Source organism: Lonchura striata, chromosome 9, assembly GCF_050655825.1.
Source record: "Lonchura striata isolate lonStrDom1 chromosome 9, ASM5065582v1, whole genome shotgun sequence".
NCBI lineage: Eukaryota > Metazoa > Chordata > Aves > Passeriformes > Estrildidae > Lonchura > Lonchura striata.
In genome coordinates this window covers 9,068,871-9,096,765 of record NC_140711.1, presented here as the reverse complement: position 1 = coordinate 9,096,765, position 27,895 = coordinate 9,068,871, and the positions used below count along the sequence as shown (strand labels likewise).

At 37.2% G+C, this 27,895-nt stretch overlaps 1 protein-coding gene across 39 annotated transcripts in view; it reads right to left on the bottom strand.

Annotated features, from left to right (window-relative positions):
- Positions 1-26,279, bottom strand: part of LOC146766630 (uncharacterized) — a 250,204-nt gene extending 223,925 nt beyond the window's left edge. For 18 of the 39 annotated variants that reach the window (XR_014957178.1, XR_014957180.1, XR_014957176.1 and 15 more), the window contains exon 1: positions 86-26,277. The gene's annotated coding sequence lies outside the window, so the exon portion shown is untranslated. Of the gene's footprint in view, positions 1-85 lie in introns of all 39 variants that reach the window. The other 21 variants (XR_014957185.1, XM_085587123.1, XM_085587124.1 and 18 more) reach the window with 10 other exon arrangements.
- Between the last annotated feature and the right edge of the window lie 1,616 nt (positions 26,280-27,895).

The window sequence follows — 27,895 nt, the reverse complement described above, 5'->3', positions numbered from 1 at the left end:
CTTGTAGCCAACACTTGGTTGCATTTCTGTTTACATACTCAGCAGGGGCCACCACCTTTGGGAAGAAAGATGAGAACATACTCACATTATGGTATCTGTAAGATTCATTGAGTCTTTAATGATTTCCATGAAGAGTCTTGCTGTGAAAGCAATGAACAAAGTCAACAAAAGCTCCACATACAGTATTCTTGTAATAACATTAAAATTAATAAAGTAAATTTGTAGGTGTCTGACAACGAATAGAAAAGTACAACATATTTATATATAATGCATCAGCTGATACTAAATGCAGCACATGTGAACAAGGCTGGGCTCAGTGAGAACAGTCTGTGCAAACTGGTGCAAACTCTGAGTGTGTGGCACCTAGATGGATGGCTCTTTCTTCATGAACAGATTTTCTTTTCCCAACTTGCAGTTTTAATGACAACAATACTCAAGACCCAGGCGCAAAGCAGAAATATTGTCCTTAAAATCTCATGTGTTTAGTCACAGTAGCAACTAAATCAGTTGCAGTAGCAGTAATTTTTAAAATAGAAACTTACAGATAGCAAGAAATTAATTAAATTATATATACATATACAACTAGGCCCATGATAGGTAGCTAACTCAAAGTAACTTTTCAATGAATATCAGTATTTGGATGCTTTTACTTCACACTAAACCTAACTTTTGTTTTAAGATTTATTACCATTTGAATTTTTTGATGATTTACATAAATCAAAACTATGCAAACAAGGATTTGTTGCTAAATTGTTCCAGTGTTTTTAAGCCAATTGGTTTGGTTTGATCTTGATAAAGTTACTGAAAAGAGAATGAAAACCTTCTCCAAACTGTACTTGATACTATTGTGATGATTTCTATTACAGTGGCAACTGCAGAATCAACCTATCTATCAATCAGCACCAGAAGAGGGGAAGGCTAAAAGTAAAATGCTTTGCATTGTCAAGAAACAGCCTCTGGCAGTTCAATTAGGGATTTCTTGTTCTTGTTCAGGTAAATGCTCTCCCAAGTGCACCGTTTCAAAAGGACTCTTGAAAGGCATTTCTAGACAAGTGGGTGGCTCCCCACTCCTCCTTCTCAGATGTTTGCAGCTGTACGGGCAGGAAGTTTCCTTTCATTTCTTCCCTGCTCTCTGGCAGACAGCTCTCAAATCAGTCTCTTCTGCACCACATAGCTAGCAGAGTGACCTTCCACATGAAGCCAGATTATTCTGTATTCTTCAGTAGTCTCATCCCTTTTTTATTAGGCATGAGCATTTTGGGGTTCTGGACCCTTTTAATCCATTGTACAATATTTTGTTTCCTTACTACTTTTGTTTACCCTCTCACAGCAAAATTCAGTGATGCCTCTCAAGTCAGCAGTGTTAAATTTATTTCTATGAAGTCAGAAATCCTGGCCTTATGCAGGATTCATGGTCAGGAACACAACAAATGGGCAGCTCTGCAATTAAAAGTGGCTGTCCAGGAGAGAGAATTAAACTTCTGAACTGGGGGAGTAAAGAATCTTTTACATGTTTACCCAGAAATTGTTGCTTTTCATGGAACCTAGACTTACTGCAACAAAATATGATCTATAGGGAGTATGGAAACTTTTTTACATGGCAATAAAGGCAAAAATACAGTAAAAATAGACATTTTTATCCCCTTTCTCTGGAAATTTTAAACTAAACATGTCTATGAATTTTTTCAGAATGTTACTTGGTGATACACCAATGAATTCACCCAGTTTGACAATTCAATGAAAACATTAAAAACTCAACATGGGTTGTTTTCAACTGAAACTTCCCATGCTGTCTGTGAACCACTGCATGCAGATCTAAATGACTGGATTAAAAAGCTAAAAAAGGGAGTTGTGTTTTCACTGGTAAAATCATAAGAGTAACAAAAAGAAAGCAGCCACAAGCCTTTCAGTTTCCAAAGCACAGCAAAGGAAAAAGCAGGAAGAATAGGGATATACAGAAGTCCTGACTGAATAGGAAGCTGTGCCTACACTTATATTTAGGCCATGATACCACAATATCACTGATGCCCTAGGATTTACACACTCTTCCAATTTCTATCTTTGCAATAGGGTCAATTATTCCTTGACAGGACCTAGATGTTTTCTATCATTATTATTAAATATACCTTGTCAAATACAACAATATACTCTGGCTACCCTATAACTACTGGAATGTACAGGCCACTAGAGTTTTTTGTCATTACTAGTGGCATTTTTTTTTTGTTTGGGAAAGAGAAGGAGGGGGTGTCTTTTCATTCTGTTGATCCCCTTTTAATTTCCTCATAGCTAATACCAAACCCTGGATTCTTAATTTTATCCCACTTATTTCTGCATTCTGCTTTTTCTCCCATCCATCTCTGTCTGCCTTCAATTTTCTGGCATTAAAGAGGGAGAACTCTTGAGCACCACCACACCTGAAAAACAAACAGACATTTATATGAGCTCAGAGATTTTCTTTCACAAAACAGAAAGGAAAACGTGTGACACTAATATGATATTCAGAAGGCAGCACAGCTTATTTTATTTGTCTCTTACTATCGATTCCTTTATCCTTGGTCTGATTTGGTTAAGTTCTTCAGGCCCATTGTTAAACACAGCATAACCCACCTCCTTCTGTCCTGACCCTACACAGAATAATAATGAGCACGTCCTTGAGGGAGCAGAGACAAAGTTACTCTGGTGGTATTTTATGTTTGAAAAAGGAAAGAAAGGAATAACAAATTCTTTGGTGAGTCTTCCTTGTTGTTGCCATACCCATGTTGATTTCTGAGTGAGGTACTGGCTCACTTCCCAAATCTGAGATTCCTGCTAGCTCCCAGGCCAAGTGGGATGCACTTGAATACCCTCATTTTCCAGCTGCACACCTCTTTATCCTGCCAGGCACATCATTTTGATAGCCTGTGCTCAAAGTCACCTGGTGAACTACAAAAGAAGACTGAAGTAAATGGACTTCAGCTAAGGTGCTAAGGACACTTTACAGTTTTAAACATCCAAAAATGCATGAGGAGGTCTGGTTTGGTGTTTTTTAACAAAACAGTGGCTGGTTAAGAGAACCAATTTGACTTTTCTAAAGAAGATTGGCATAGACAGTTGACACATATTTAGTCCAGGCTACAAATAAAAAATCAAACACAGATTTAAGTTTTGAATCACACCTGACACCACCTGTGTAAACTTTGAAACCCTGAGCCCACCTGTTGCTCAGGTGCAGCCACTGCAACCACTGCAATGTTAATTGCCTACATAAAAATCATTGTTTGGATGATTAAGTTCCTGCCTCCCACAACTTTTAAAAAGGAAAAAAATTAGGAAAAAAAAAGAAATTCATCAAATTCAAAAAGATCCCTTTGAAGAAGACAATTCTACCACATCTATCAATGCCTATAAGAAATATGTTTGGCTGAACAGCACAAAACAAAATTGTCTTAGAAAAAAAGAAAGCTTTGGTAAAAAAAATGCCCAAACTCTCATGTAAATGCTAGCAATCTCATCTTGATGCACACAATTCTCTGAATTCTCTGTGCCTACTGGCAGCTTCCTGAGAGCAATTATTTTAACAAAGATACCATTTCTGCCCCAGACCATCCTTGTATGATCTGTATAAGCACACCTGCTCTCCTAAAAACACCCATTTCCAAAGGGATGAAATTATTCCTCAACAAAAGGGAGAATAAGACACTTGGGCCAAGTAGTTGCTTCACTATTAAATGAAATAATAATATTAATAGCAAGGCAAGAGCTCAGTACCTGGTCAGAAACACCCTTAAAATAGAAGCAGCTGCTTCACATAAGGGAGATAGTTATTTGGGCTGGAGAAGAGCAGAATAATGATCCCTACTCATGGGAAAAGGGCCTTGGCTGTGTTTTGCAGCAAAAGTCTGAAAATTTAACTCTAGATTGAAAGGAAGAATTGCAACAGCTGAAGCTAAAATAAAAAAAAAATCAATCTTCCCAAACAAAATCAGTGCTGCCCACAGAAAACATCAGAAAAGCTGTGTTTGCCCACAAGATGTGTTTGCCCACACCAGCAGGGTTTGAGATATACACGAGTGCCAGGTTTGGTTCTTGGAAATGGATGGACCCTCTCCTGCACACATTTAAAGCACTTTTCCAGTTAAGCCTCTATTTTATTAGAAATCTTCACTCCTCTTCCAATGGAAGACCTATCATATTTATAAGGTTGCAATTTAAGCAGTTTTGCCTCTCAAAGGAAGTTTTATGTCCAACATTAATTCCGCTGAATCCATTTCACTAAGAAAATGAGTGATACATCTGCCAACTTCCATCAGCAAAAGAATTACTTTTTTCATTCTCCTTCTTTAATATAATTTGTGGTAGTCAGTTACAGAGTTATGGGTCTTCAAATACTTCGTAAGTATTTTCAACAGATTTTTTAAGGATATTTTTCATAGCATATCCTACACCGAGTATTCATAAGACATGAAATTACTTCATTTCCCAGCAACACAGGACATCAGGAATCACACCAAAGTTGCCCTTGTAAAAGCTTGTTTAGTAGGGAGCTAAGAGGATACAAATGTCTCATAATGATTCATATCATAATCAGCATGTAAGGAAAGGACCCTGTCAAAAAGCACATATAGATAACAGTGTGATGCAGATAAATGGCCTTTGGCTTCTCTGAAGTCTGTCTTACCCTCCCACCTCACACACTGGGATCAACAAGAGGTTTTGGCAAGCAAAGGGATTTTTCTAAAACAAAAACATCAACCTGATCTGTGATAAAGTTACAGTATTATTCTATCCACCTTGTGTGAACATCATAAAAGTAACAAACACATACGGTTGAAATAAAACCAAATGCAAAACAAAACTATTATGTGTTATACAGTATTTTATGTGTTTCAAGGTATCCCAAGTTCTGTAGCTACACACTTTTTTCAAAGGGGAAAGTGTTGTTTGTATTTTCACTTGTAAAGAAGGTATTTTAGCTTCCATTCATTGTACATGAATTATTCATTGCTAGGTAAAACATCAGGATCTGCTGCATTTCCTTTCCCCAGAAGATACTTTATTTTTAACAAAATGAGAGACCTCACTGAAGTAGACTGAGAAGCACCAGTCTCATTACAGTATCTTTTCAATCCACAGAAGACAAAAGGAAAATGATAATATTTTGACCTGCAATTTGTATATGTTTTATACATACACATATATATGCATATTTTGTTTTTTTCTAGAACAATATCAGCAGCAATATTTCACTATCTAACTTAGGTCCCAAGCAACATTCTTACACCCTAATTACAAAGTAGTAGGTAGAAATATGGAGAATGGACTTAAAGAGGAGTAATATATTGTTTTCCTCCTTTTATTAAAAGGCCTAGAAATGTAGAAAATCAACAAAAAATATTAAGAATTGATTTAATATGGTCATAGTTTAGAAACAAAACTACGCAAATAGGTCCCAAAAATTATAATACCAATCTGAGTATTGTCAAAAAAGAATTCATTTGCTTTCCTTTATTTCTTTTTTTTCTGTCTTGTAAAACCATCAGCAATGTTAGCTCTGGCAGCAGTTCTAAGCTTATTTGCTAGATTCATTTTTCTTGAAAGTCATTGCATGTATTTCTCACATCCTCACTGAAATGCTCTGCTTCTCCCTCAGCCCTCTCATTCCATGAGGGGCAATTTCCCATCCCTGTCCTTCAACACGCTGCATTTGCCTGCACTTGACCATTAGCCTGCAAGCAATAGGGCTTTTTAGTGCCACTTTGGACATTAAACAATTACATAGGATGAACATTTATTTTATGCCTAGATATTATTTCCCTTAGAAAAATCACTCTAGCAAGACCACCCCTATTAGCAGTATTTGTCAGAGGCCAGTGCTCACTGACCAGGCTCCTTTAGATATTTTAAAAGTGTAAGGTGTACTGTTTAATAGAAAATTTACAGATTTGAAGATAGGCAATGTAACACCAGATTTCTGATTTGGTGGAATTGTACAAAATATCTTGCATAAAGGTAGATTATACTTGAAGATAGAGATATATGTCAGCTGCAATATGCAATTGAATCACAATTCCAGGGTGATTGCCATACCAGTCTCCAGAACAGGCTCTCTGTCAGGATGCTGGGCAGCCCATGTCACTGTGAAAGAGTTCATGGGTTAAAACAGCTCAAGCCTGTTGCTCTCTACAGTTTTTACCCTCTTATGTTGGTTTTGGGGGTCTATTGGCAAATCAGAATGTATTAGCTGCTCTTTCATAATTTGACATTCTTTAGATTCCTGTGTAGAGGAAATGAAATCCTTTGTCCATCATTGTGGAAGAGGTTTTACAGTGACTTCTGTGAGCCAGAGAGAAGTTTGATAAGAGGATACATGTTTACCCCTGAAAGAATTTTCTACCAAGGTCGTTGACATAGAAACCAAGAAAGAAAGAAGGATAAATAAGAGAAACCTACAACTGTCTATTCCAATAAGCACTTTCTTAGTCTCTCATGGCCAATGAGTAAAGTATAAACTTCTGAGCTTTGTAAGAATGTATAAAAAGCATGCATGCTATAATAAAAACAGGTTTGAAGCCTTCTGAAAATGGAGGGCTGCTTTGTATTGTGACAGTCTCAACTGTGACATATCATTAACAAGCAGCATTCCCTACCCATATATTCCCGTGGTGTCACTTTGCTGGGGAGAAAGCACAAGGCAAGCCATAGTAATTTTATTTCTGAGTATTTGAATTATTTATAGTTATCATTTCTAAGAGAAATATCTTGGTGCATTCATTAAACACTGATAATATATGTTTATATACCAGATGAAAGACAGATTGAAACATATAGCAGAGCACTTTATTTTGCAAAGAAAATTAACACATTTCATTCAATATTAGCATGCAGAAAACTTCAAACTCCTCTGGCATCCAGCTCAGTTGAACTAAGAGAACCAAGAACTACCCTTTTGTTAAGAATGGTAAAAGACAAGAAACTTACTAGTACAAAAAATAAAAATCTGTTGCTTTAAGAACTGCTTTATCTAAGAGCTATTAGCAAGAGTAAAATTATCCTGTCTCTCACTCCACACTTTCCACTCCCTTGTGAAGTTGGGTTTAGCACCCCAGAGCTAACCTGTGATTAATGAATTTCAGGGTCTGTACAGCAAATCTGGAGAAAAAATCTAGGGCCCAGTGAAAACAAATCAAGTTCTGCAAACGGAAGCACAAGTAGTATGGCAATATTTTCTTGAAATACTTATGAAGTTCTGTACTTCCAATGTAAACACAGCCACCAGCAGCCTTAATAATGACTAGATGTAGCTTGCAATGAAAGGAGATTTATAGCAGGCAACCTCACCAAGTCAGAGAGCATATTCCTGAAAACCTTTGAATTTTCAGGTAATGATAGAAGAGGAATTAAACCTCACACTGCACAACTGAAAGCCAGACAAGAATTGTTTCTTCTTTTCAGTTGAACAATGAGGAGTTGGGCTTGGACTTCTAATTACAGAGCAGCTGTCCTGTGTGAGCAGCAGCAAATAACACATCCTCCACTCAGCTGGCCAAAGCCAGCTCAGGCTGTGTCTCATTTTACAGGAACTCTGCTCCATCAGGAACACAAGAGTGCTCAACTCCATGGGACAATCCACATCCAAGGTAGTCCAATTTGGTTTAAAATGAGATGTAAAATTGTGAAGATGGCTGTGTGTCAGCTCCAGTTCACCACACCACTCTGAAATATCAGCCAAAACCACTGGGGAAATGCATGCAAAGCATCACTTTTAATACTTGAAGTGTGGCTTTCTAGAAGACAGGAAAGTTTTAATAACTCTTTATCAAGGTCCTTTTATTTCATTTTGGTTCTTAACTTTTTAAAATCAAGGGCAAACCTGTCTGAGACCTTCTTTATACTACCAGAAGGACATAAAGATGATAATGTTCAGGCAGGAGAAAAACAAACAAAACAATGTTCTTCTGTACCATGGATATATTGAAACTACACAATACATTTCCAATTTTTTCTAATTATCCTGGTCCAACATTTCTGTAATTCCATTAATTCATGGTAAATGTTCTGTTTCTTTTATTATTTGCATTTGCTAATTGTTAAAGGGGGAAGAGAAAAGAAAAGCAAAGCTTATGTCTTATGGAAATAAGGCATTTGCATGCTTTGTTCCACTCATGATTTAGCAATGTATGTGGTGCAAAAAATACAGAAATTGCACATGAAAATCTATAAATTCTAATTCATATACTTGCATTCATGTGACCAATTTTGTATTTAACAAGCATAAATTTTGTGCCTCAGCTACACGTCCATTAGCAGTGAATTTTTTTTATATCTCTTGACTTATAGATAATCATCCAACAACCAAGCCTACATTGTCACCTGCATTTTTTAATACCAAATTTCAGAAGAAGAGAGATCTCTTTAGGACTTCCCTGTTAGATTATTTCATTACTTGCAGTTCCATGCTGTTTAAAAGCTATCTTGCAGGTAAAAGCCACTTGTTCTGCTGCCTTTTCTTCACTAATTTTTTTAGACATTCAAAACATGCTGATTTCTTTACCCATTCAGATCACAGAGTATTAAGGTGATGATTTTCTACTCAATCTTCCTACTCCAGCTGTGAGACATATTTCCCACAAATGCTCTCTAGTGTCAGTTTGAAATTTGCTGTGTCAGTAACAATTCCTGCCAGTAATTTTCTGCTGCTAAATATTCAAAGACTAAACAGCGAACAATCTATACAAATGAACATTTTTTTTTTTAAATTAGCATCAGGAGGAATTCTTATGGCTCTTCCCCTAACAGGAAGAAATTAAAGTGTTACGGGTATGTGCCATTCCTTATTCAACAATGAATAAATGAAATTCTAACACACCACTTTGAGCACTGGCAAAAGTCAGTGAAGAGGGAAATCCACACAGCAAAGTGACCAGCACAGACTATGGTTGAATGTCCAAATACAAACCAGCCTGGAACTTTTGCAGATCACAAAATCTTTTATTGAATAATTTTCATGTCTCCAGAATACATTGAAACAGGAGACTTAAAGGAAGTATTTCTCATTAGAGAAAAGAAAAAATTTTGGGCAAACAATTTTTAAAGCATAAAATTAGCTTGACAGGCTGAAGCCTTGAGTGATTAGTTTACCTCAATTTCATCTTTACATTTACATCATATATATTCAATAGTGTTAGTGATTTCTTTTTCCCCAGAATTAAATGCTTTGATCCATTTTGTTAAAGAGCCCATTAGTATTATCTTAAGAATATAAAATTAGTCATTGATAGTTTAATAGGCAATAAATCATTTAGTGACTCCATATGCCAACCATATTTTACTCCTTCAAATTTAGGTGGTCAGTCTCATGTCCATTTAGTGGTTTTGAACCACCAAAATGAAAAGGGAATGAAAAACAGAAAACTATTTTTGAAATTTTTTTGGTAGTCAATCTAGGCTCTGTGAACAAATATCCACTTAACAAATTAGAGTTTCTAATTATCAGCTTCATTCTTTGCTGTTATCAAAGTGATCAAGATCTGAATTGTATTATCAGCCTAATTATCTAGTAATAAAATAATGTCATACTAATGAGCATCATCCTGCTGTTAACCAGGACCTGCAACTCTGAGAAACTCTCCAGAAACCTAGGTTTCAGTTCAGTGCCTTGCAAAGAGCATTAAATAAGTTCACCCATAAAGGAAATCAGTGTCAGGGGAAAAAAAGGGTTTAAAAATTTAGATTTTAGTTGTACTTGACAGCTTGAAGAGGTAATGAGTTTCATACCTTTAGAGATTCTAGTTTTGGAGCAATAGATTGCAGTCCTGGCAGAATTAATAGATGGCTCACTCATTTGTCAGGATGAATTTTCCATTCCAATGCTACTCTATTGAAACAGCCCCACAAAAAGATCAGCATGGATATAGAACTCCCAACACTTTTTTTTTCAGCAGCCTTCTTCAGAGGGCAAAGTACAAAACCAGACACAATGGAGTTTAATGGAGCAGCTCTCTGCCTTCTCCTAATTCCTGAACCTGCATGGCTATAAATCAAAACTTGTCAAGAGTTTGAACTTATGATCAAACTCAGTGCAGCTCAAACCAGTGGCCACTTCAGCCCCCTGCTCTTAGAGCAGCCTGCCAAGGCAGGAAGCAAGCTGTTGTATCTCAGCTTGAGGTTTTCAAGGGACAATGCCATTACATTCTCAGGAATTATAGCCCATTCCTCAGCATAAAATAGTTTCCTTCCTCTCTTCAGAAATATTATACTATAACAGTACTTCTAAATTGAAACTTATCATGAGTTGCCATGAAAAAAATTAGAAAAGTAATTGATGCATGAGGTAATTTATACAACTACATCCCATGATAGGACCTCAGTTTTCATGTTTGCTAAAATGGCTTTACTGCATGTTGTATAAAGAGAGTAAAATTAATTTTGATCTCAGACCTCTTATTTTAAACCTTTTATAAAGTCTACCAAGGATACAGACAGAAAAATAATTACATACATCAACTATTATACCTATAGGATAGCCAAAGTAAGGTAAATTCAGTTTTCAATTCAGTTTCTGTTTTGAGTGTCTACCCCAGTATATTCTAGTGCAACTCTCTTTGTGATTTGTAACTTTGGTACAAAGAACTAATAGGATTTCTATTCTAATAAGGTCATTCTGTACATGCTACTGCAATAACTGGGAAACATTACTGTAGATCTAAGTAGTGAGGCAAAATTACTTCATTTTATAACATAAAGATTAACCTGTATCAAATACTACACATGCATTTTCCTTACATGCTGTGCATGGTGACGTGTAACATTCTCTCATGTTTGCTTATCCAAGAAAACTGTCATTCAAACAATGTATTTCCTCCTGAACATAGATTTTTTTTTTTAAGACATCATTCCTTAAGTAGGTATTAGATTTTAGAGTGTTAATTATAAATGGAAATACAACAAAATCTATTTATAAATAAGTGATCATTTATAAGCTACTGAGAACTGAGATGCAAAATTGAGAGCAACTCTTGCCATGGTTCCTCTTCCCCTGTACATGAAGAATTTGGACAGATTTGGCCAGGTTAAGCAGAGTAGCCTAAAATATTGAACCTTCACAAATGAAATTCCATAGAAGACTGCAAGTCTGGTTCAAATTTAACCTTCTAGCACCATGTCTCTTCACATACTTCAGACATTCCAGAAAACATTAGTTTACACTAACAAGGCTGCCTGTGCAACAGGACAGACCAGCAGTGCTCACAGAGGAGCTGGAATGGACAACTGCAACAATGATTCTTTGCAGTTATAGAAGCAAAAAGGATATAAAAGGCATAATTTAAAAGCCACCCATGCAACTGTCTTGGGAGCATTAAACTCTTTAACTCTTCTCAAAATTCTTAGAAATTACTCATAGGATTAATATTTTGGGAAATGCATTCCAGGTGTTTTGAGGATTCCATCCCTCCCCAGCCTGCCACCAAAAGCTGGCTATTCATTTTTTTATGATTCTGAAGGCCATAAGGTGGTGTTCTTCCTCTGTGACTGTTTGAAACACAGGAGAAAGAAACAGAGGATACAGAAGAGCACCATAAATCACACTCCTCTGCATACCTTTGGAGTTTTGAGGATTGGCAAAAGAATATTGGGCAGCATCAAAATGTTTGTGAATCTAGCTTCACATATAGTAGTAAAAAAAACCCTCATATTTTTTAGGAAAACTTTTTGTTGTGAGATGGACTTTTTTAACTTGTAACCCTCAGAATGCTGAAGAGGAAGACATAGTAGTATACTAATTAAGCCAGATCCACTTGAATTGCAACAAAATTTTGTTTCATTATTTATCTCTAGTAATGGAATACATTGTTTAAGTTTATAATAGCCATGTGAGCTTAAAGACATAAGTACTGAATGATGCATTACTCAGATCCACAGACTGAAGATTCTGGGGAAAACCAATTCAATTTTGTGATCACAGAAGGTACAAGAGTTGAATTGCTAAACAAAAGCAAAAGCACTCCTAAAAGCAGTGAAATAAGAACCTTTTCGTTTTGGAGAGCATCTCCAGGGAACACGTGAGTGAGCAGCACAGCACCCTGCCTGGGAGACAATCAGTCTGAGCACTCCAACATCCATTTTGAGCTTTAACTCCTGCTCCTGTTCTCTCTGCAGATCTCTGCCATGAGAGGCCAGCCAAACACAGCTGGGTTACTGCACACAGATTCACTGAATGCTTTCTCTTGGCTTTTTCCAAATGAATTTCAATCTCTAAGTTTTACTAGAAAGCCCCAGGTTGAAAAGAAAAGAAAACAAAACAATCTATCAATTATACTGGCCTTCTTTGCATGTTTATATAATGCACAGAGGTTTCTTGATTTGAACTCAAAACCCTCCAACCCAGACATGCTTTGAACTAAGGAAACATGCTTTATTTTTCTGTGAACATTGATTTACAAAAAAAATTCAATTAGCACTGTATGTTTATACGTAGGAGAAACCAGGAAATGAGTTTGGTTTTGCATGTCTTCTTATTAAATATACATTCAGTTTAGAGAAGTGGGAGGGGGAGAGGTGATTTCTGAGAAGTTTGAAAGGACTAAGAGAGAAAATTAATTTCAGCACAGTTCTAAGACTGCAAGGAGCTTACCCAGGAGAATGAAATAATTGCAACACTTCTCTCTACTTTTGGTCATTTTAATTAGTCTTCCATGACTTTTCACAGTTAAAGGAGATTTTGTTGGTTTTTTTCCCATCTCACTCATAGAAGTGAATGAATTTCTGAGGACTGAGTCCTGTATGCCAAAGCATGACATGGCATCATCAGCAAATGAAGGGGTGACATTCCTGCAACACCCAGCTGAAAAATCCTGAACTAAACTCAGAAAATAATAAAACAGGACAGCAGAAGGCAGCTCAGCAGGATCACACAGAAATCCAATCAATTCTTCTGCAGGATTCTAGCATTTTTTAGTAGGAGACATTAAAAACTCACTTTCTGAAATTTCCTTTGAATGAGAGAAGGATCCAAAGGTTTGATTTCAGAAGTAGCTGCCCTGCATTCCTTGCCTACTAAGCTGAGTCTGGAACAGTTTGAAACCCTCCACCAACAAGACAGAAATTTGCAGCTGACCATTCACTGAGAGACTGAAGATAAATGACAACAGGCTTGCAGACTTTGATGGTTTTGGCATCCAGAGCAAGAGTTTCAAGCAAACATATCTGTGCAATGTTTCTAACGCAAATATTACCCAGTCCTCTCCACCTGAAGTGCCTATTGGCAATTCTCGGAGTATTTCTCCACAATCTTTTTATACACAGCCTAAGGACTCTGACAAACTCGCTCTTTCCCTTCAAAGGCTTGTTAAGTATGTGATGAATAAATCTGTCACTTCCAATTCTAAACTTACCTTCTGTTTTGATTGCTGCAGGATCCTGTATCCATGGCAACTTTTCAGCACTCAGAATCGATTAGAGAAGTGATCGGTTTATCTAAACAGCCGTGCTGACGGAGGCAAGTGGTTTTTCTGAAACAGCAACCCTGACAGGTACTGTGAGTTTCCTTGACCACTTAGTTTTCCAACACAGCAAGTAATGAATTCTCAAAGAGCACACTGTGGTCAGCTGAATGCTCAGTTCATTTCTCCTCTCTAAAACAGGTCTCTAATTGAATACCCTGTAAATCAGTATCTGCATTTCTGATTGATATGTCCTGTCCTGTTCTTAAGCAGAGCACCAGTGTATAGATCTCACTGGAGAAAAACGCAGTTCAGACCTTCAAATACTTCTTGTCTTATTTGCTTTGGAATTTAAGACAATCGGATTTATTTATTAAAAGATTAAGTCATCAAAAGTTTTCAGTCAGGCATAGATGACTGTTTAAATTAATTACACAGCGTGGAAGCCAAATTTACCAAGAAAGTGTCAAAAGCACTGCTACAAATGGAGGAATGTGAGGCAGAGCAGCACTTACAGAGCACAAACCACTGCTCAAAGTGCTTCAAGTTCTATGGAATGTCTTTATTCTGCACGTTTTTCAGTGTCTAAAGAGCTCTTAATTCACGTAGTACATGTGAAGCCTCTTGGGACCAAACATTAAAGACCTTAAGCACACACTGGAATTTATAGTGATTAATGTGGCAACACATCTTGTAAAGTCTACAAAGGCACACGTTCAAAAAATAAGGAAGTGCTTGAGGGGACGGAATCAATTCTTTAGGGCAATAAATGGGCATGAAGCAGCTTAGTGGGCTTTACAGGACAATATATTCAGATCTGAAAATGGCACCCAGAGACACACTATCACTTCAAAGTAAAATGTTATAGATTAACGTACAGAGGAGAATTTCAACCATAATTAAAACTATCTTGCTTTGAAGACAGAAGCTTAATCTGCCATTGATATTAATGATATCAATAATAGCATGAACCAAGCAGGATGTGAGCTATTTTATTAACACAGGGGTTCTGTGCAGATTTTCTGGGCAAAAGCTCAGGATTCCAGGTGCAAGAGCATTCATGTTGCAGTGACTCCTGCCAGCTTCACCCAGGGAACAAATGAAACAAGTCTAAGCATGAAGTAGCTGTAATAGGATGCCTGACACCAAACCATCTTCATTCAGATGGTCTGACAGCTGAACAAAAGGTTTGAAATGCATCTGATAATCTCTACCTAGGCCATTCTTCTGTGTTCCCAGGCTTGGAATTTACAATGCCTGAAAAATGAATACTGAGAGATCATTTAGCAAAGTGTAAATAGTGTAAATATTATTTTTGGTTGAAGAATGGAGAAGATTTTCTTTTTGCTTCACCTATACAGAGAGCTCTTGTGATAACACAGCACCTCAGCAACCATGTTATAAGCATCAGGCTATTAAGATTATGCTGACAGGGTGCTGAGAATATGAAGTCTCCAATAGTGGCAACTGTGTTTTGAAGGTTTCATATCCTCTCCCTGAAGTGCCAGGAGATGGGACAAAGAGAGGGTAGATCAAAAAAATTCAAAGAATGAATGGTGAAAGGTGAAGAACAAATGCTGAGGTGATCTGAGTATCCTCTTCTCTCCCAGGTGTCCTGTGGGAGAAGAAGCAGCTCAGAGGAATCAGATTCTTTAGCTCTGTATTTTGGAATAGAAGATTCCCATACGAGTGTATGAGGTTACTTATTATATTTATATTATTATAATCTTATTAAACTATGGCTGCAAGAGCTGACAATGAAAACATTTACAAAGCAGAGCACCTGAGTGACAACTAATTACCTTTCCCTCTGTCCCATATTTCCCCACTTTCTTAATACCTTTTTCCTTTTATCACTCCTATAGTATACTGGTCTTCTTCACAAAAGACCATGGCAATCAGTGGATGCAGGTTACTTTGTTTTCTTTGTTCATTAAATGTGCCTATAACTTAAACATCTCTCGCATGGTCAACTGGCAAAGTGTGATATTTTCCTCCAAAAACAAAGATTGTACATTCAGCCATCAAAATCACAAACTGAAAATTGCAATCTTGATTAAGCAGACATAGCTGCTGACCAAAAAAAAAAGCCTGGAAACCACAGGGAATTAGAAGTAAAACTCTCAAACCTATCCTGTTCATGATGCAAGATGTAGGAATATATAGATAGATATCTCTATTTCTCAGTTATTTTTTCCAAACTTCAAATATACACTAAGAATGAGGATCACAAGAATTCTAAGCATCTTCTTTTTTCTTCTTTTAAGAGACCTCCATTTGACTCTCTGACCTTGAAGCATTATTGACAACACTGACATAAGAGTAGGACTAATACAATGGTTCAGCAAGGAATAGATTTATAGATTTAAGTTCAGTGTGCAAAATTTATCCATGTTTTAAAAATGAAAGACACTGAAAATGGAAAAAAAACAATATCAGTAGCATGATACTAAGCATGTCAACACTAAAGCAAGACTTCAGAAAAATTAAAGGAAAATATTGATGTCAATGAATGCCTCCCATGCTATTTAATGTCTAATTTTGTGCTGATAATTAGAAACTAGTATTTAGATTGTTAATTTACACGGTCCAATATTTCAGGTTTTTTCCACACCTATTGCTGTGCACTGAATATAACCAAGCAAGCATGAATCCATTTATTAAACATTGCTGCAGAGAGAAGCAACCTTCTTTGCCAACAGAGATTATCAGCATGGACATACACTCCTTTCCCAGTCATGTGGCACTTGTCCCCTCTCTGCTTGGAGGTTTTTAGAGGCACATGAACTAAATCCACCTGGTTCGTCCAACTTCAGAAGGGCAAGAGGAACTGATTTTTTCTCAGCTTTTATTGAACTTTACCTGTGAAAAATAAAAACCCAACAAACTCTTGTCCCTCAACCCCATAAAACCTTGAACACACATCAGCTCCACCTGAATTTTAAATAAAAAGTTCTAATAGCCTCATATGAAACTTTTCACACCTTTGCTTTGATCTGCCAAATTTAATATAATATTAAGTCTGGATACCAAACTTTTTCCTCATTACATGAGATATGAGAAAGAGAAGACCTAATTCTAATTGTATTTCCAAAGTAATTTTATTTATTTATTCTCCTCAACAAAACCTAAGGCACCTTTGGGGGCTGTTAAACCAGTCTTACACACACAGCTGTTCAGAGATTTGGACGTGCACCAGAGAGCTAAACTTTTAAGCTGACACACTCAGAGGTGGGGCTCCAAGATTGCAATAAACTGTGGAAACCTTTAACTTCAAAAACACAGAGTGCACATCATGCTTGGGTAAACAAGACAACCTGACACACTGCTGCACAGGTAAAATAAATGCTGTCATCAGAAACATCCTCTCGTAACCTCTTACTCCTGACAGATTTCCATTTTTCACAGCAACAAAGACCACTGGCCAAATTAGGAAAAGGCCTACCCAGAATGAGGCATGGTGCCTCCCTGGTGCACATCAACATCGTTCAATCAGTTTATTAAAGGAGGAGAAGACAGCAGAGTGAAGATGTCATTTCCCCGAGTCTCCTCTTTGCCCCAGGTAAGAAAACAGAACCAAGGCAGAACCTGAACTCACTTCCCTCAACCTACAACACAATGGTTAATCCAGAAATGTACAAGAATTATATCCAGTAATTTGAGATTGCCCATGCATGCCTGCAGCCCACCAAAAATGAGGGCAACAGGCAGGACTTCTCTGTGCATGTGTGTTTAGAAAAGGTTAAACCCACAAATTGATGCAGTTAGCACATGGGTGGCAGAGAGAGAGAAGTTGCGTTTTAAAACTGAAAGCAAAAGCCATTCTACTAAATCCAAATGCTTTCCATATTCCAAGGAGGTTAAGAAGAAGAAAAAGAATGAATGGCAGGAGGAAGTAAAAAGAAAGAAATGGTCAAGAAGAATTATTGAGTTTATAGGGCAATAGAACCTATTAATTGAAGGTGGAAGAATGTTGCTTGGCTTAGCTTGAATTACTCCAAATTTAGGCTTCATAGCAAAAAAAAAAAAAAAGAAAAAAAAAAAAAGTCTCCAACTGTTTAATAGCCGAGGTGTAAACCAGCTCATTAACAAAAAAAGATCAAAGCTTTGGAGCAAACATCATTTCCCACCTCTCTCCCTCTAACACAGATTAATGAAATTCTGCCTCCAGCTGGCAAATGGACACCACAGCAAACTCCTGATGCAGTCAGTCTGGACATCTGACACACCACAAAGCTCTGGCACCAACCATTAGCCTCAGAGAATGGAAGATTTTCAGTAAATGAGAGACTTCGCACATGGAAATTTTTTATACTCACATAAACATTGCTCCTACTTGATGGCTTCATATGAAACATGTGGTTTAGTACTTAGAAAACTCACTGTGGTTTAGTGCTTAGAAGAATTACAGATATCTATATCTGCCTGGTTTTGAGATAGAGATTAAAAGCTAGAGGAATGGTATTGGAAAAAAAAAAAAGTATTAAAAGAAGGCACAGACTATTTTATGGGCTACTCAAAACCAAACCCGGTCGAGCAGGTTGGGACTGTGTTGGTATAACATGAACTGCAAATATTCAGTTTTATTGAAAGTAATTGAAGAAGACAGTCCACACAATTATCTCAAGGAAATTTTTGTGTTGTTCTGAGCTAAAAACTATGTTTTATGGACAGCTTCATATTCATAATTTTCTTTTTTTCTCAGACAGAACAGAGTTAATTTTATAAGACACTTTGAACAAATAGTAAAATCCTTGGTGACCTTTTGGGAGAAAATGACCCTTTGAATTTTATTTAACAGAATATGCTAGAGCCTGATTTAGGGCTATTGGGAGAACAGAAGAGCATTTCTCACAGCACTTTGCCAATAGAGGTGGCTTTTTCTCATCCCACCTCAAGGGTTTCTATCCCTCCATTTCCCCACTGGGCAATGGAAGCTCCTCTAGCCCCATAACACAAGATTTGGGGCCATCCAGCCCAGGGCTCTGCGCTGCACCAGCTGCTGCTGCTTCACCAAGTCCAGGCACTAACTTTGAGCTTGTAAGTTTTTGAGGACAATTGATCTAATCCAACAAGATGTGCAGGAACATGTCTAACTATGGCCACTACTTAAATGCCTTTTTCTATTTTTGCTGCTCACAGCCCTGTGGCCACAAAAACTCCATTTGTTGACACCCATTTGGTAGTAAATTGGACCCAGAATCAACTCCTAGGATGGAGCGGAAGATTAAACCTCAGCATTCATTCTTTGCTCACTTATGGCAATACAAGGCAGAAAATTACAAAATACATTTACTAAGTAACAGCACAATATTAATCTCTTTGATGTATATTATACAGATATTATATGTCTCTCAATATCAATAATTTGCCACTTCAATTACCATTTTTCAGGTTATTTCAGTTTCTCAATCTGTTGCCTAAATACATGTATATATTGTTTTCATATCACAGATTTCTTAAAAGTAACAGCCAAAAGGTAAAACAGATACTGTCATCCTTGAAAGGCCTCAACAGTCAGTAATGAAAGTTCAAAGAAGTAGTTAAGTTATAATACCAATAAAACAGTGATCTGTAAATTCTCTATAGTTTTACTGGGTAGTTAAAGACCTATAACCCTTTAAAGATTATAAGCCATATATCATTTTAAAGTTACTTACTAGATTTTTAGCCATTATCCATTAATAATTTAAATTATTAACTATATAAATATTTTCATAACTTATTTGCCTTAAAAAATAATTAGACATCAACTGCAAATAGGTAGCTTCTAACAAATCAAATCTAAAGAAATTTTAAAAATAGTTCCCTAAAGGTAAAACTGACAAATTAAAATAAGAATGATAAATTACAGAAGAGGGCTTGGGTATGCTCATGTTCTGCACAACACTGTGTTCATAGCTAGAACGAAAAACACACAAGAGTTCATCTAAAAAGCTTTAAATAGAAGTTCTTGCTACATTTAGTTGGATTTACTAGAACCCATGCCTACTCTAGTTCTCTAGGCTGTCCTGTGTGCAGAAGGTAACAATGACCTTTGCATCTTGAGGGCAAGGGGACAGTTTCCACAAACTTCTGGCATTAGCACTGAGCAAACAGAAGGGATCAGACCCCTCCTCACACAGCAGGTCCACACAGAGTCATACAAATGGAGCGTGCATCCTATAGCAGGAATCACTTTTTTGGTTTTTTTTTAACAGTCAGGACACACATTGGAATTGCAGTCATTCGTAGAGGAGAAAAAAAATGTCTAAACAAAGCCCCCAAAATTATACTTGTAAACTACTCGTTTTACCTCTACAGATCTATTTATATTCATTTCTGTCAGTGTAATATAGTATCTAAGGTATATTTTTCCCATAGAAGAAAGAAAACAACAAAATAACCCAAAACACAAATACAAGTTTTCAACAGCCACAATTCTATAGGAATATACTCCTAAAGTTATTAGAGATATAAGTCACTATTCACAAGAAAATACATATCTACTTCTAAAAATTAAGGAAAAGATAACTCTGAAAATATGATACCATGTGATAAAAAGTCTCCCTCACATTAAGAACTTTCCATTATGGAACAACAGTCAAATAGAAAAGCCAGGGATATGGGCAGATGTTTTAAATCAGTGCATTTAGCTACATAAAAGACCTTACATTCCACATCAGCTGGCACAGAATCACTCACTGGACAGCTGCTCATGTTCTGCTTTCTCTTAAAGGTGAGCCACAAAGCTGAAATGAAAATCAAGATAATTTTAGATGTGTGAGATGAATTCCCTCCTCCTCCATAAGCACTGGTCTCATGCAGACACCAGCTGCACACTCTCTGCAGCCTCTGAGCCAGGGCAAGCATTTCCCAAAGGATGCAGAATTAGCATCTTCCCCCCTCACAAGTGCTGGGCACATTGTCCACATCAAGTTTCAAGTGGCTCCCAGTTCACATCTCTTCCCATTGAGCCCCTAAAAATCCCAAGGGCTTCTCATATGGGCCTTGAAAATAAAAATGTGTTACCTCACTGGCCAGGGCCCTAAATCTCTTTGAAATTACTGTTATTACATGACAGGACATAATCCCATCAAAATAATAATTTTCCAGAGTATTTTCAGCAAATTTAGTACACCTAGACTTTCTGTAAAATTTCTAGTGATACTGAAAATCTCGCCTATTTTTAAGTTATTTCAAAACTTTGTGAACACATCCTCCAAATTCAACCAATTATGCCTCTGTTGCTTTGTAAATCACATTAAGAAAAGAAAAAAAAAAAAGAAAACCCTGAAAACTCACATGCACATTCAAGACTTAAAAATACTTAATTAGAAAAATATCTTCTCAATGTCTTCTCAAGGACTTTCCAGGTCTCAAGCCATAAAAGGAAGCTCTAAATAAAGAAATGGTAGATCATATAATCTGCAGACACAGGTCCACACTGCACATACTCTGCCATTTCCAGAGAAACATTTCCTCTAATGATCTGTGTATGAATTGGGCTGATTGACACTTGGAACACCAGCTTTTAATTATATTCAAGTTCATAAATATGCATCATATCACAGATTAGATCATGCAGGCACCAATGGTATATGCTCTACTTATCAGTACCTTTATTTATATTACATGTGTAAAATTGCACCAATTTCATCTGTACTGGAACCATACTCCCCACCCTCCAAAGCACCACTTACATTTTCTCCATTTTCTTCCAAGTGCAAAGCATAACGAGTTCCTTGTGGGAACTTAAGAAGACCTAAAATGTTTAAAAATAAAGACTGTAATTCATTAACAAGTATGCTGCTGTGAATTTTGTCTTTGAGACTAATTCACACTCAAGGCAAAATCCTTCCCTTAGATCTACATGACTGATCTAAGATCAGATATTCTACTCCTTTTATAAATGAGCCCTTTTGGAGATTCACATATGTACCAAAGATAGTCAGAACACAGGCATGGCATCTGGTCCCAAAGGAAAGGGCTAAATCTCAGCATCCTATCTCAGCATGAAAAAACTACTCCCACACAGCCCTGGTACATTTTCCATATGATTCACATTCTTCTACATGAGAGGGAAACCAGTATCTCTGGAGGATTTTCCCCAAAGTACAAGAGCTAGCCTCAAAAAAAAAAAAAAAAAAAAAAAAAAAAAAAAAAAAGACTGTACAAAAAAGACCTAAAATTTAGGTCACTCCTTTGCAAATGGAGAAGTTTGAATCTTTGAGTGGAAATTTGGAGCCTCAGCACCACACCACAGCCCACCAGCCCAGCTGATGTTTTACTCCCCAGCTATTTCTGGGTATTTCTTTTACCTTTCTCCATTTTTTTGATTTTTTTCCACTGAGCATAAGAAGCATTTACCTTTATAAAAGATTCTCTGGAACTGCTAGGTTGCACACCTGCAATTTTACTTGGAAACTACTCCCTCTGCTCAGGTTGACATAACTGTAGCAGAGAGTTGGCCACCAGGAACTCATAGTCCCAATACTGCTGCTGAACAGAATATATTTGAGAAAGTCTAAGTACAGTACTTTGGAAAACAAAACCACATAATCTCCATGTTTTAAGTGGAAAATAAAAAGAAGACACCCAGAACTTACTGCTCCTGTTAATACACGTCCTCATAGCCAGGAACAGACAGGGTCCATTGGTCCATCTCTCCAGTGGTGGAGCTACTGCCAAAATTTTCAGTGACTAGATGTTTGTGTTCTTGGCGAGAGTTAATGATTTCTACCCTACAGACCATTCACCTTATATTCACACACTTCATATTCACATATACATCAAATTCTTTTTCCAAGTAGGTAGTCTAAGGACACCTTAAATAGAAAAAAACACCTTCTGCTCACCTTGTCAAAGGACAATTTCAGAGCTACATCAATGGATGATACCTTTGTGGTCCCCAGGTTTTAAAGGAGCATTGATAAACTCACAACCTTGTTGTGTGGGTTTTGTTAGTTACTGCTGGTCTTGAAAAGAAGCAAAAGGAGGCCTTCAGCTTACTATTTATATTGGAATATATTAATTAAACTGGATAGAGGTAGAAGGGAAAATTTACCCTGTCATTTAGAACCACAGAGTAGGTGGCTGCCCTTCCACTTTCAAGCACAGTCTTGAAATTCTGTGCCTCTATTTTTTTATGCTTCCATTAGAGTAGCTTCTGATATCTGCCAGTCATGCAGTTTGAAGATAAAGGTCTGCTTAATTAAGTTTGTGAGAAATACCTTATACATAGGGAAAAAAACACATCAAAGGAAAGACAGAGGTATTTGAAATTATGAAGAAACAGAAGGTGGACATCTACATAAGAAAGAATCAAGGATATAAGGTGAAATATAAGGTGAGGAAAAAAGATGAAACCTCTTCTGACTTCAAATATACTTCACAGAAATGCAGCTTCTTTTCATCAGAAATACATCAATATCAAACATTTGGATACTTCTAGTAAGACTCTGGGATTTATATTGCACTTGACATAGAAATATTTTGATTCTGACTGAAATGGTGTTTTGCTTAAGAAAATTTTCTTCAAATGTCTTCAAGAATAACTTAGAATTGTTGTGGCTTTCTTTTAAAGTGGTATCAAAATAAAATTTTAAATCACACAGTAGTGGGTTTAAACAGAAATTTTGCATTAAACAATTTCTATCTCTCACAGAGCTTGATGGCAGCAAAAAAGTTCCCAGCTTCTAGTCCTATGACAAAAAAATAGGACTATTCATCTACCATAATTCCATTATTGCATGTTACAGATGGCAGAAGGACGTGAAAGGTATTGGTTGTATGTCTTCTATAAATTATACTTTCAGATAAACAGGCTCTATTATTGACAATTTCTTACCTGACACTGAGAATGGTGAAATGGAAAAACTGTATTTGAAATAGAGTTTGCTGACACCAAGTGAGTCATAGATACATCTTCATCAGGAGACCTTCCCCAGAACAATCATGTTTAATTAATGAATCTGCAGCTCATATTCTTTGGGAGATAACAGTTATTAAAGTGAATGGATGTGTCTTCCTTGTGTGTTTTAACCTCAGGAGAGAATGCTGCCACTGAGGCTAAACAGATAAGCAGATCAGTGTATCACACTTAAAAAAGATGAATGAAACACTTAGGATTTAGCAAGGTATTTATCAGATAAATTCCACTAAGAATGCAGGTTTTGGATTGCTTTTATGGTCCATTTTCCTGATGGTATCTGGCAGGCTCTCCAGGTATAGCAGTGTGCATCAGGGAATGGTCTCACGGGCTATTATTTTAAATGGCTTGCTGTAAACAGCCTATTGCACATAAAAAAACATTCCACATAGAATTTGGTGGATAAGCACGATGGAGTCTCAGATGTTATTAGTCTCACCAAAACATAATAGTTGATTTTGCATTTCTTTCTTTTGCTTCAAAGCTTTGAATTAATTTTGTTGCGAGACTGTCAAAGCACTTCACTCTTGGCATGTGAATGTAATTATGCCATTCACAGGAAAGTCATGTAACATTGATTGCACTTGGGTTTACAACTCCAAACTGCTTTACAAAAGCAAACTAAACAAACACAAACATATCTAACATGTCTCTGTGCCTCCAGAAGCAGAATCTTCCAGGACAGGTGAGAACTGATGTGTATTATATCAACAGGAAGCTCCAGTCAGAGAGGTACCACTATTACTCAATAGCACCGTCTCAGTGTTGCCACTAAAAACAAAAGTATTTGTTTTTAAAAAACATCTTTTAAGAAGATTTGTTTGTTTGTTTCCTTGGAATCATATAGCCTAATATAAAACCAACAACCTACCCCCCCAAAAAATAAACAGAAACCTGAAAAAAAACCAAAACAAAAATACAACCCACCAGACCCCCCCAGGTTCAAAGACTAGGACCTAGGAGAATAAGAGTATATGGAATTGTGCTATAACAATTATGACTATTCTATCTGACCTTGCATTTGGATCCTGCCAAAACAAATCACCTAAATAGAGAATATGCATTATGCTTCTCAGAATTGCAATGCCTACCTTTTAAAAAGATGGAGCAAGCCTTCTTGAGCATGCAGTCCTGTAGTTTATGGTGACCCAGAGGATTTTGTCAGGGTTCCTTTGCAAACTTCCTCGGCATATATCAACATTTCACGTCAAATGGGAAGAGAATCAACAAGTCACACAGTGCCAGACAAAGGGTACAAACGACAACAAAGACAGAGAAGGTCACATTTTGCATTTCTACAAAGACAGCAAGCAGATGTAAAATGAACAAATCCCTTCATTTACTGCCCAATCTTCCATCTACACATGTGAGAACATGGTTGCAACAGGCAGAACCTTTCAGAACAGAGGATGACCACCCAAGCACTGGCTACTGGGAAAAAATTTATGAATACACCACCTGTTAATTCATCTAAATCTTTATTGTTCTCTGCAGTGTTTTTGTTATAAAGGAATTTACTTAAATGACAGAAGCAAAGTGTATAAGTTTTCCAAATCAGGAAATTGAGAGGAAAAGGGAATAGGCAGACTAAGGTAGTTCTCCTCTTTTAAGGTATAACCCAGAGTCCACTTCCTTTAAACTGAATGGATTTTGCATCAGGCTTCTGGAACCTTTTCAAACTATTGGGTAGATAATTGCACGGCCAAACTAAGCACATTTAAATTTTAGATTTTTTTACTTATGAAGTATTTTCCTGCTGCTTAAGTATTAGAGGAGTCTGAGGGTTAATTAAATGGGATAAAGGTCAAATGTAAAGACATTACCTTTATCCCCTCCCTCAAAAAAAAAAACTAAACAAAGCAGAACAAACAAACCTTCAGCAGTTTTCTTCTTGTGTGGGGACAAAGACTAAAAAGAAATTTTTATATTGATGGCTCACAGATGCTGGGACTCCTCTCTCTGATAGTTCTTTTGTTGCTCACGTCCTTTCAGTTTTCCCCCAGTGCATTTTAAACCCTATACCTTTCTCACAGCCAGGGTTTCCTCTTGCTTTCATGCAGCAATTTTTCCAGAGTTATTAGCTTTTTTTCAACTGTTCACATTGCTATCAGCTCCAAAGGCAGTATCCACAAATAGGAAATCAGATTTTTAAAAATGGCATTTTGGGGAGAAAAGCCCCTCAGTGTTCAAGTTCTGCACCTACCCTGACTTTCCACTAGGCCCTGTACATGCAGATTTTGCTTTCAGAATAAGCTCCCCAGCACAGCAAACAACTCCCAGGGGCATTTTTATGAATGATGCTCAGTGATCCCCCCACTTTTCTCCAAAGAAATTTATCACTGCCAAAGCAGGGCTCAACATTCAAAGCTCTACTGATGAGAACAAGGCAGAAGCAGCACAGTGTCTTCCCCAGTTCAAATGACAGGTATCTACTCTTACACTTGAAAGAAATATAAAACAATAATTATCTTTTTAACCTCTCCTCCCCATCAGTAGTGTCATTGGTGGAGTGACTCAGAGGCAAATGGGTTTTTTTGTGCTGAATGTGAGCAGATAATTGAAAATAATTTTTGTTTTTTTGAATGTGTGAAAAGTAGTACAGAACAATACCACAGCAGAAGTTTGCTTAAGTAGTCAGAGTATCTGTGTGTTATGAATCAAATCATGCAATGAAAATGTTTCTCAGTCTCTTTCAGGTCCTTCTCTAAAGGTCCTCACAATGTTCATCTTACAGCCAAAAATCTCAATGCTACAGGAGACTCTTCCCTCTCACCACCTCCACCTGCAGCCCCTGGCACAAAAGGCTGGCAGGCTGAGCTGTGCCAGGTTCCCAAGCAGTGACACTGCCCAGGTTCAGAGCTGCCCTGGCAGAGCCCTGCCCATGGGCTGTGGCAGCTCCCAGGCACAGGGACTGAGCCAGGCACCTCCTGCAGTACAGCCCTGCCCATCCCAGCCCTGCCCTGCCCATCCCATCCCATCCCATCCCAGCCCATCCCAGCCCATCCCAGCCCATCCCAGCCCATCCCAGCCCATCCCATCCAATCCCAGCCCTGCCCTTCCCTGCCCATCCCAGTCCAGCTCAGCCCAGCCTGCATCCTCCCTCCTACCAACCCCTGCCACGGGACAACTCCAGGCCTTGCATAAGAGCTGCTCACCAGTTCCCTGCCTCAGACAGGCAATACCCACCAGCTCCTGAACAGTCTCTGATTTAGGAAAAGAAAAATAGTGTGACACGCAGATGTTAGACGGTTACTGACCCTGTGGATAAGGTTACTGTTGGGGAAATTCCTGGATTAGTTCTGTGGCCACATCCTTACACAAAGGGTTTATTTCATATTTTTGTAGTTCAGCTGCTATTTTTTAATGGTGTTTGTGCTCCATGTATTATTAAAAATTAATTTCTCATTATGCTCCATTAGAATTTCATTAGAACTTGTTGATATGAATACTAACAAAATTCTAACGTGAAACTCAAGCAGATCCACAATGTTTGTTTATTGATGGACACTAAAACTAAGTGTAATTATATATTATTTAGCACACAACAACTTTGGCTTCACATAGATACCCCACAGTTGAATTTTCACCCATTGACACCAATAGAGGCTTGTAACTTGCCTTTTAGTAAATCCATTGTTGTCCATTTGTCAAAACAGTCTGTACCAAGTTTTTGAAAAGCTGACTTCCCAGAGGCAGTCAGTGTTGACTGACTTCAAACAGAAGAAGCTAAAACATAATTAATCCAAACAGAAAAAACGAATACACAATCAAGGTGTGATGACCAGATTTGACTCCTCTTGTCTCAAGCCTCTCCAGATCTGATTTTGAGGGATCAAACCACCACAATCACAAACAGTCAAAATTGTAGAATAATACAAACAGAAAAAACCACCTCACTCTGTTTTTCATTCTGTTTTTTCCACATACCTCCCAAGATGAAAAAGCATGCAAAGACCTACATTTGCACAAACATTTCTTTAATTTCTTACTAATTCCACTTGAAAAAGTGGTCACTATTGCTAGAGTGAATTCTGCAATTCTGATTATCTTCAATTTAAGACAAGGTAATTGTGCTTGAAGTAGTACTGCCATCACATTACTAATATACTTCAGGTTTCTTTTGTAATTTGTATGAGAAACTGTACCAATTAATCTACAAATTGAGCTCATTTTGTATTTTAAAGGTAGAGGTGCATGCAAGATTTATAGAGAAACATTTATCCTTACAGACAATATGAAGATTAACTCACATAGGACTAGTAGTACAAGAATTTAACAAAAAGCCCTCACAAGTGAGCACAGAAGTATTCAACTCCAAAAAGGGAAAAAAATCATACATAACTGATAGTTAAAAATAATTTCACAAAATAGAGTCAAATAGAAAATCCTTATTTTCCCACATAGAGCTTTAAGAAAGTATTGAGTTTTAATTTAAAGAAAAAATAATCTAGTGTTCTGGTCTTATCTGTAAGTCTCAGTTGTGTATACCTTTTCATGAAAGTGATTTGATTTAGGAAAAAAGATAAATATCTTCTTCAAATGATTCAAAATGAAATGCTCTGCTAGG